The following is an 11,534-nucleotide window of genomic DNA, read 5'->3' on the forward strand; positions in this document are numbered from 1 at the left end:
ATAACTTCTCACCTGGGTATCCTATTAAGGCAAAATTGGTATCATTGGAAAATTGAATCAATTATCTATAATTTGGTAGGGCTTGAGATGGAAAATTCTACATACATCAAGATTTATACACTTTCAAAGTTGACCCTTGTAGAATCGAACACCAAACTTTGGACGAATCTAAGGTTCTTGGCTCAACTTGGCTCTAAGTGATTTCTATGAACATTCTTCACCTACTAAACACTTCACACACTAGGAGTTGAACTGAACTAGGCAAAGTATGAGGTATTACAATATCTCCTCTTGGGAATATTCGTCTTTGAATGAGACTATTTAAGCTGAGGATACTGAGGAACTGAGATTATATATTGGCGTGCACAACTATAAAACGAACTGCATAACTGAATCTAAACATAGTGAGCGACTGAACTAATCTGTAAATATATAAAACTACATAAAGATAATCACATGGCTGAAACTGAGACTGAAAAATAAATGAGTTAAGGAAGACTGTTACCTTAGGCTGAATCTGAGTTTGCGGAGAAAAGGTGAGAATACTTGTATCGCATGTCTGCTTCTGCTTCCCAAGTGGCACCCTCAACAAACTAATTCCACCAAAGAACTTTGACCAAGAAAACTTCTTTGTTCCTTAGTCTACGGATTTGGTGATCAAGAATCTCTACTGGAAGTTCTTCGTATGAAAGACTATTCTTAATACCTGTGTTTTTTAGAGGGACTACAATAGCTGAATCATCCATACACTTCTTCAATAAGGATTTATGGAACACTGGTGAACTGATGACAAGTCTATAGTTAGATCAAGATCATACGCTACCTTCCCCACACGACTCAATATCCTGTAGGGACCCATATATCAGAGACTAAGCTTTCCCTTTTTGCCAAATCTCTTCATCCCCTTCATTGGTGAAACCTTCAAAACTAAGTCATCGACTTCAAACTCAAGATCTCTCCTCCTTATGTCTGCATAAGACTTCTGAAAACTCTGAGATACCTTCAATCTTTCTCAAATAAACTGGACTTTCTTCATGGCTTCAAACACCATATCTGGCCTAATTAAAGTGGCCTCACCTACTTTGAACCAACCGACGGGTGGCCTACATATCCTCTCATAAAGAGCCTCAAATAGGGCCATCTGAATACTAGAATGGTAACTGTTATTGTAGGAAAACTTGATCAATGGCACGTGGTCATCCCAACTGCCTTTGAAGTCAAGCTCCTCTCTACTTGACCATCTGTCTAAGAGTGAAAAGCTGAACTGAGATTAATTTAGGTACCAAGATCCTTCTGAAAGGCTTTCCAAAATTGAGAGGTAAACTGAGTACCCATATCTGAAATGATAGACAAGGTAACTTCGTGCAATCTGAGCAACTCTCTAATATATAGCTTAGCATAATCTTCAGCTATGTAGGACATGCGAACTGACAATTCTATCACAAAGTCCATGTTCACCTCTTCCTACTTCCAAGTGGGGATACCAAACTCCTACAATGTGACACTATGTCTTTGGTGCTCTACCTTAACCTGTTGGCAAGTAGCACACTTGGCCATAAATTCTGCGATATCTTTCTTCATACCACTCTACTAATAGACTTCCTGTAAATCGCCGTATATCTTAGTGGCTCCTGGGTGAATGGAGTAACGCGCATCATGCGCTTCTGCCATAATCAGCTTCCTCAAATCGTCAATACATGACACACACAATCTACTCTGGTATCTCAACACACCATCTCCCCCTTGGGAGAAAACTCTACCTTTTGGTCTTTAACTGACCCCTTCAGCTTGACCAAACTAGAGTCCTTATTTTGCTCCCCTTTCACTTCAGAAACTAGAGAAGATTCTAAAATACTCTGAACCCAAACATTCCCCTCAGCTAAGTCAACCAACCTCACACCCAATCTAGCTAGCTGGTTAACAGAAGCAATCCAAGAGCAAAAATTGAATTTGGCCAAGAAGTGTTTAGAAAAATTGATTGCTCTCGATGAAATTGAATAAACAGATGACTAGAAAGTTAAAATAGATGCCACAGCTAAAGAAAAAGCAAACTGATATATCCATCTGTTGCAACAAATTGTCCATATGTTGTAAGTTATCTGACAGGTGAAATATATTGTGCAACTGATTACCAATCTTTATCTTTCGAAAATACAACAAAAAGATAGAATGTTGTATTTAGATCCATTTTTTTTCTAATTTACTTATTAATAAAGTCACCAGTATTATTTAAGTAACACACACAACACATAAATTCCGGATAGTTTTAGTAATATTACATTAAATCCCGGATAGTTTTCTAATTACATTTTATCCCAGAATTTTGAATTGTGATATATATGTTAAGCAGTAATACATATATGGACTAGTGATACATATGTATATGTATCACTAGTATATACATATGTATACAGTAGTGATACATATAGCATATGTATCACTAGTAAATATGAATCCGGGATTTTATATAATTTTTTAAAACATTAAGGGATATTGTGTAATATGGTGTCTTAAATATGGGATTTGTGTAATTTTTCCTTTTAAGGGATATGAATAGTCGTGGCTTTTTGTTTGACTATGTCCAGTCCCTTTCAATTCTCAATCATTTTATAAATAGGTCCCGCCGGCCTCCTCACTCACTATCGTTCATTCTACTATACTTACAATACTAATATGTCAGATCCAGATTCGTACAAGAAGGTTCATATCGAGTCCTTGCAGGAACTTCAAAGACAGTTTGATAAACTCCAGAGGGATTTGGCCGACTTCCGAGCAAGGCTGAGGAGGGCTCTGCTGCTGCCGGATGAAAATTATCAGGTTGACAATAATAATAGTAGTAATAATAATAATAATTAGGTTTTTTTTTTCTTTCTTTTAGCGTATGTATTTCCCTTTTATATATCCGATCTACCTATAAGGGATTCAAAAAAATTCATGTATATGTTTGGTTTGGTTTGGTTTGGTGGATTTTGAATTTTTAATTCTTATTCAATAGTTAATTATCATTCTATTTATTCCCTATTCAAAACATGTCGGCGGTTGGAGTTAGGGATGCGGTCATGATGAGAAATTCTCCTAAAAATGGTTCGTTAATAAATAATAAGGAACTAAATGACATTATAATCGTAAAAGAAAGATTATTTAATTTAGAAAAAGTCACAACATTGGATTAATTTAATTAAGATATATACATGATATGATTTTTAAGAAAAAAGTTAATGAATAGTCGTGACTGTGACTTTTGTCTAAACACATTAAAAGAACAGTTGTGCCTTTAAATCTGCTATATTAATTTATATAATTAAAAAGTCAAAAAATTTGGATGTCATGAAGATAATATATTTTTTAAAAAATATATATATATTATATGTTGCAACAGATATATTATCTGTTGCAACAGATTATCTATTTGTTGCAAATCATGATATATCTGTTGTAACAGATGATTTATCTGATGCAACAGATATATTATCTGTTGTCCAACTTGGTGTAAAAAAACGATTCCTGAAAAGAACTAATTATTAATAATAATAAAGCTGAAAAGTCATGACCTATCATAATATTGATTAATTTAATTAAGTCATAACTTTTTACAGTAATCAAGAATGTCATTAATAAATGGAGGTGAACAGTTGTGTCTTTAAATCTGCTTTATTAATTTATAAAATTAAAAAGTCAGAAAATTTGGAGGTCATGAAGATAATATTTCTTTAAATATAAATATATATATATATATATATATATATATATATATATATATTACATGTTGCAACAGATATATTATCTAATGCAACAGGTTATCTATTTGTTGCAAATCATGATATATCTGTTGTAACAGATGATTTATGTGATGCAATAGATATATTATTTGTTGTCCAACTTGGTGTAAAAAAAAACGGCTCCTGGAAAGAACTAATCATTAATAATAATAAAGCTAAAAAGTCATGACTTATCATAATATTGATTAATTTAATTAAGTCATAACTTCTTACAGTAATCAAGAATGTCATTAATAAATGGAGGTGAACAGTTGTGCCTTTAAATCTACTTTATTAATTTATATAATTAAAAAGTCAAAAAATTTGGATGTCATGAAGATAATATATTTTTTAAAAAAAATATATATTATATGTTGCAACAGATATATTATCTGTTGCAACAGATTATCTATTTGTTGCAAATCATGATATATCTGTTGTAACAGATGATTTATGTGATGCAACAGATATATTATTTGTTGTCCAACTTGGTGTAAAAAAAAACGGCTCCTGGAAAGAACTAATCATTAATAATAATAAAGCTAAAAAGTCATGACTTATCATAATATTGTTTAATTTAATTAAGTCATAACTTCTTACAGTAATCAAGAATGTCATTAATAAATGGAGGTGAATAGTTGTGCCTTTAAATCTGCTTCATTAATTTATATAATTAAAAAGTCAGAAAATTTGGATGTCATGAAGATAATATATTTTTTTAAAATAATATATATGTTATATGTTACAACATATATATTATCTTATGCAACAGGTTATCTATTTGTTGCAAATCATGATATATCTGTTGTAACAGATGATTTATCTGATGCAACAAATATATTATCTGTTGTCCAACTCAGTGTAAAAAAATGATTCCTGGAAAGAACTAATTATTATTAATAATAAAGCTAAAAAGTCATGACTTATCATAATATTGATTAATTTAATTAAGTCATAACTTCTTACAGTAATCAAGAATGTCATTAATAAATAGAGGTGAACACGTGTACCTTTAAATCTACTTTGTTAATTTATATAATTAAAAAGTAGAAAATTTGGATGTCATGAAGATAATATATTTTTTTTAAAAAATATATATATTATATGTTGCAACAAATATATTATCTTATGCAACAGGTTATCTATTTGTTGCAAATCATGATATATCTGTTGTAATAGATGATTTATCTGATGCAAGAAATATATTATCTGTTGTCCAACTCAGTGTAAAAAAAAATAATTCCTGGAAAAAACTAATTATTATTAATAATAAAGCTAAAAAGTCATGACTTATCATAATATTGATTAATTTAATTAAGTCATAACTTCTTACAGTAATCAAGAATGTCATTAATAAATGGAGGTGAACAGTTGTGCCTTTAAATCTACTTTATTAATTTATATAATTAAAAAGTCAAAAAATTTGGATGTCATGAAGATAATATATTTTTTTAAAAAAATATATATTATATATTGCAACAGATATATTATCTGATGCAACAGGTTATCTATTTGTTGCAACGGATGATATATCTGTTGTAACAGATGATTTATCTGATGCAACAGATATATGATCTGTTGTCCAACCCGGTGTAAAAAAAACGGTTCCTGAAAAGAACTAATTATTTTAATAATGAATCTGAAAAGTCATGACTTATCACAATATTGTTTAATTTAATTAAGCCATAACTTCTTACAGTAATCAAGAATGTCATTAATAAATGGAGGTGAACAGTTATACCTTTAAATCTGCTTCATTAATTTATATTATTAAAAAGTCAAAAATTTTGGATGTCTTGAAGATAATATATTTTTAAAAAAATATATATATATTATATGTTGCAACAGATATATTATCTGATGCAACAGGTTATCTATTTGTTGCAAATCATGATATATCTGTTATAACAGATGATTTATCTGATGCAACAGATATATTATTTGTTGTCCAAAATAGTGTAAAAAAAAGGTTCCTGGAAAAAACTAATTATTAATAATAATAAAGCTGAAAAATCATGACTTATCATAATATTGATTAATTTAATTAAGTCATAACGTCTTATAGTAATCAAGAATGTCATTAATAAATGGAGGTGAACAGTTGCGATTTTTTGCCTAAATTATTCAAGTTCAATCCTCTATAAATAGGTCCCTCCTTACTCAATCGTTCGCTTTACTACACACTATTTATTTTTCGCTCTTGTTACACCTTCAACTACTTTCTCTTCAAGGACTTGATAGCTTTTTCCCGTCTCTGGTAAGTTTTTTTCTTGATTTTTGTGTAAATATACGTTGTACATTGCATTCGAATTCTTTCTTTTCTTTACTTTTGTGTTTACGTGTGTGTTTTGTCAACTTATGCGTTTTTTAGATATGGTTGATCCTGTGTGGGATGTCGCTATTTTACGAGACGCCATGAGGGAAATGCAGAAGGAGGTTCATGACCTGCATTGGGAGTTGGCCGCCATCAGAGTAAGGATGTTGCGGGAGATCCGCAGGCTGCGGAGGGCGCTGCTGCTGCCCTTTGAAGATTGGCCGGCTGGCCATACAAATAATAATGATGTTAATAATGATGATAATAATAATAAATCTTTTTTTTCTGTTATCTATGTATTTTTTTTGTTTGTTTTATAAAAAATTATGTTTGATGCACTTGACTTTTTATTTCTTATTTAATTTTTGTGTTGTCTATTTCTATTTCTTAACGAATGACATGTCTACAATTAAGGAATAATTTGATTCCAGTATCAATAGCAAGAACATATGAGTTATCTGTTAGGTTTTGTGAGTGACAGGAGTTGTATTTTGTTGTTCAAAATATATTAGTAATCTGATGAAACAGATTATTTATCTGTTGAAATAGATTACTAATCTGGTGCAACAGAATACCCATCTATTCGATTCATAATCATATTACGGGCACCTAGAACCCTTAAACATGAATCCAATATGAGTCTACTGTTACAACAAAACATTTATCTGGTGCCGCAGTTAATGAATTTGTTTAAACAGATTGCTCTTATATTGCATTCATGTTCACGTGCAAACTATTGTTGTAAAAACAACACTAGCAGTTACCCAAATTCAACTAAAAAGCATAATCTAACTTATCAAAGTCTCCTCTCAAGTAAATTCCAAAGTTGAAAGTGATTTACGAAATAAAATTTGACATAAGAATTTGGCCAAAGAGCAGCAGTTGGGGTAACAACAACAACAATAACAATGGTCAACAAAAAGAATATGAAGTTGATAATGAAGTATAAGATGATGATAATGTATCAAAAGATGATGAATAAAGCAGCAGCAACAATGAACAACAAATATCGCGAAGAGAGAGAAAATAACAACGGATGAGGGGAGAGAAAAAGATGCCTTTTTTCCCTTCGTTCCCCATTATATATTAACTAACATTTGAATCAAAGTGTAAATTTAAAAACTTGTGGATTATTTTAAAATTTTCCAAACTTTCTTAAACCATAATTAAGTAATTATCACCTCTACTCAATTATTAAGACTTGTGTCACCTACACCTCATTTTAAAACTCTTTTGTCAACTGTGGCCCAAACCCCCTAGTAACTTTAATATATCCACATACAGTGCTATATAATATTAGACACTATTATATTAAAAAATCGACTTCATCTTCTTCGTTGAATTCAAGCATTAGATTCATTCAAAAACATCTCAAAAATTGTACCAAACTTCAAATTTAATTTCTCAATATGTACTCGTTCTTTTATAGCACTGCACACTTGAAACGAATCTTATTTACAGAATTGATGGAGCTTTACATGTTCTTCTTCTTCCTTGATCCCTTTTTGAAATTTAACTCAATTTTGTCTAAATCACTTCAAATTATATGTTTTGAACTTTTATTAATATTTTCAATCAATTGAAAAAAAAAGACACTACTCAAAAATGTCTCTAAGTAGGCCCATTCCAATCAGCAAGCAATCTATTCAGGTCAACGATCTGGCCTGACGTAATTTGGAGTAAAATGTTGATATCTTGAACTGATGAACTCGCCAAAATAATGAATAGAAATAAAACTTATGATCGTAGTTATTGGATTTTCAAGAAATCCACTGATAATTCACTGGAGAAGAAATTGCCCCTAAGTTACTTAAAAAGACGAAAACCTATGTAGATTATTAATCATTAATAATCACAAACATCTAGATGATTAATAATCACAAACATCTAGATGCATTTGAGAAATTTATGCATGAGTTACAAGTGTAATTGAAATAGTGATTAAGGAAAAGAAAGAGCATTGAAAATATGATGCATTCATACACACATATGAAAAGAGCAAACTATTTGGACGCATTTGAGAAATTTATTCATGAATTTTGAATGTAACTGAAACAGAACTTAAGGAGAAAAAAGAGCATAAAAAATGTAAATAGTGTTCACACACACGAAAAAATGCAAGCTATTTGAATTCTAATGGCGAGAATAAGACACAACTACAGTGGACTTGAAATGTGTTAAATGCTAACAGGGTGTAATTGGGCTACAAATTGAAATGTAATTTTTTGGTTCTATATTATTGGATCTTTTTTAGTAAAACCTCAAAAAGTAACTATATATTGTAGAGTAACTTTGTTGGATACACTTTATGTAATTTTCTGTTCATTTTACTCAATTGAAATAATTGAAAATTTTTCAAAAGTAGCAATTTAATAGCTATAATTATAATTTTTATAGCAACTATTTCATAATTACGAAAAAAAGCAAATTGTATTTTGTATTTAAGTAAAATATTACTATATAAATACATATACAAATTGAATAGTAGTTCTTATTTTAATTCTCATCCGTTAGAGTTAAATAAGTGACATAATATATTTGCCTAATTGCACTTGAACTACACATTTTTTCTTCATGATGTAGACATCAAAAATATTATTATGACGAAAAATATGCATTATCCATAAATACATATGTGTTATTCATAAATAGATATGCATAACTGAAAAAATACATTATGCATTTCTGGAAAAATACATATGCATTAGTCATAAATACATTTGCACATTGAAAAAGTATATATGTATTATTTATAAATACATATGCATCTATAAAAAACTAAGCAGAACTAAAAATATATATCCAAATCAATAAATATAGCATGCAGCCCCATAAAAAACATATGAATAACTAGAAAATACATATGCATTTATTCAAAAATACATATTCATATCTGAAAAAATATATATGCATTAGTCATAAAATACAAATGCAATATGATAAAATATATATGTATTATTCATAAATATATAGTAAAAAGACATCGTTTCCTCCCAAAACTATACAAGAAAAGTTGAAGTCACACCTAAACTATACTAGTGACCTATTACACACCTAAATTATAAAAAAGTGATGTGGAAAAAACATAATTAATTAAATAAAAACAGGTGCGTCTACATTAAAAATTAATGAAATAAAAAAAATATTTACTCTACCCACCCCCCAGAATCCATCTTCCCTCTCCCACCCCCAAACCATCATCTTCTTCATCACCCCTACCCCAAACTCCAACCCCACCCCAACCAGCTATCTTCTTCATCACCCCCACCCCCAACAACATAGAACATCAATATAAAACTAGAAAATATGATCGATTAACACGTTGACTTTCAAAACAATCAGTAGACAGAAAAATTAAGAGAAATAGTTATTCCATAATCCATATGAACAAAGAAGCAGAGCAAAATAATCAGAGATCTGATAAGGGTGTTGGTACCACCATCACTGTTCCTTCTTCCTCATCGTTGCCAACGAATGTCATCACCACAAAACTTAGCAATTCAATTCCAAATATCCACACATACAAAAAAAAAAAAAAAAAAAAAGAACAACAGTGTTCGATTTCTTGACAAATTATGATAGATTCTTCAATCGTACAAGTATTATTTTTCCTTGCAGACCAATTAATATTTGAATTATTTCTTTACATTCTATCAAAAAAAAAAATCTAAATATCCAATCAAAAATCACAAAATCCAGATGGGTTTTCTCTAATTACTCAACAAATTGATCGCAATTTCAAGCAAAACTAACAAAATTCAGATGAATTTTTTCTTAATTACCCAACAATTTGATTACAATTTCAATCAAAGATCACAAAATTCAGATTAATTTTCCTTAATTACTCAACAAATTGATCTCAATTCCAAGCAAAAATCTCAAAATTAAGAATTTGATTACAATTTCAATCGAAATCACAAAGCTCGGATGAGAAAACCCCAAAATAATCATTAAATGTAGGAAAAATTTATAATTCAAGCCCTAACAAAGGCGAATTGAGGAAAATTAAAGTGATTTTGATGAGTGAGTGATGAAGAAGAAGAGAAATAAATTGGATATTGATGAGTGAATGCTGAAGAAGAATAGAGAAAAATGATAGATGACAAAATTTAAAAATAATAAGGGGGGTTTGATATTATTTATTATTTTTTTTATATTATACTGACATGGCGTTGTTGTGTCAGGCGCGTGTAATATACCACACCACATGCAAGTGGTATAATGCTTTATAAGGTATAAAAAGTATCACTTTTTTATAGTTTACGTGTGTGATAGGTCACTCGTATAGTTTAGGTGTGACTTTGACTTTTTTGTATAGTTTGGGGAGGAAACGATGCCTTTTCCCTAAATATATATGCATAACTAAAAAAATACATATGCATTACTCATAAATACATATGCACAACTAGAAAACTACATATTCTTCCTTTTCACTTGACTTCCTCTTTTCCACATATTTTTGCACTTTTTGGGATTTTGGAGATGAAGGTTTTCTTAATGTTTTCCGTTTCATGAATTTTTCAATATTTTTCGGCTCGTCAATACTCCGATCTCACCTCTTCTATGCCAACTTCTCTGTTCAAGTGAATAGGAGTAGAAATCAACTTAACATAAAATCCCATAATTTTTCAAAAACAAAAAATCATAGAACCTCATCAAATAATGTAGGAAAAATTACAGCAGACCTCCGTCAAATAACGTATTCCTCCACTATGGCAGACCTCTGCAATCTTTCAACAAAAAAAAAATCACAACTCTCTCCCCAAACCAATTTTTTTTTTTTGAAGAAAACGAATAAAGAAAATAATACGAAAAAATAAAAAAATATAAATTATATGAAAAGATAACATGCAAATATTGTAAATATCAATTTACCGTATTTGATGGAGCAGAATTTTGGAAAAAAGGAAAGGAGTTAAAAAAGGTGGAATGAAATATGAGAGAAAATTAAAAAAAGTGGAGTGAAAATAGGGAAAGTTAAAAAAGTGGGTTTGTATCAGGGATCGACTCTTAGCTCGTTTCTTTTTGCATTGGTGATGGACGTGTTGAGGCGGAGTATTCAAGGGGAGGTGCCTTGATTGATGAGACGCGGGGAGGTGTGAATGAGAAATTGGAGGTTTGGAGGCAAACCCTTGAATCTACGGGGTTCAGGTTGAGTAGGTCTACGACTGAGTATTTAGAGTGCAAGTTTAGTGACTCGAGTCAGGAGGACAAAGTGGTGGTGAGGTTGGATTCCCAGGATGTTCGCAAGAGAGATAGTTTTAAGTATTTGGGGTCTATAATTCAGGGGAATAGCGAGATTAATGAGGATATCTCTAAGGTTATTGGAGTAGGTTGGATGAAGTGGAGGCTCGCCTTGGGAGTGTTGTATGATAAGAAGGTACCCCTTAAGCTTAAAGGCAAATTTTTTAGAGTGGAAGTCCGTTCGGCCATGCTGTACGGAGCGGAATGTTGGCCAGTCA

Source organism: Capsicum annuum, chromosome 3 (assembly GCF_002878395.1).
Source record: "Capsicum annuum cultivar UCD-10X-F1 chromosome 3, UCD10Xv1.1, whole genome shotgun sequence".
Taxonomy (NCBI): Eukaryota; Viridiplantae; Streptophyta; class Magnoliopsida; order Solanales; family Solanaceae; genus Capsicum; species Capsicum annuum.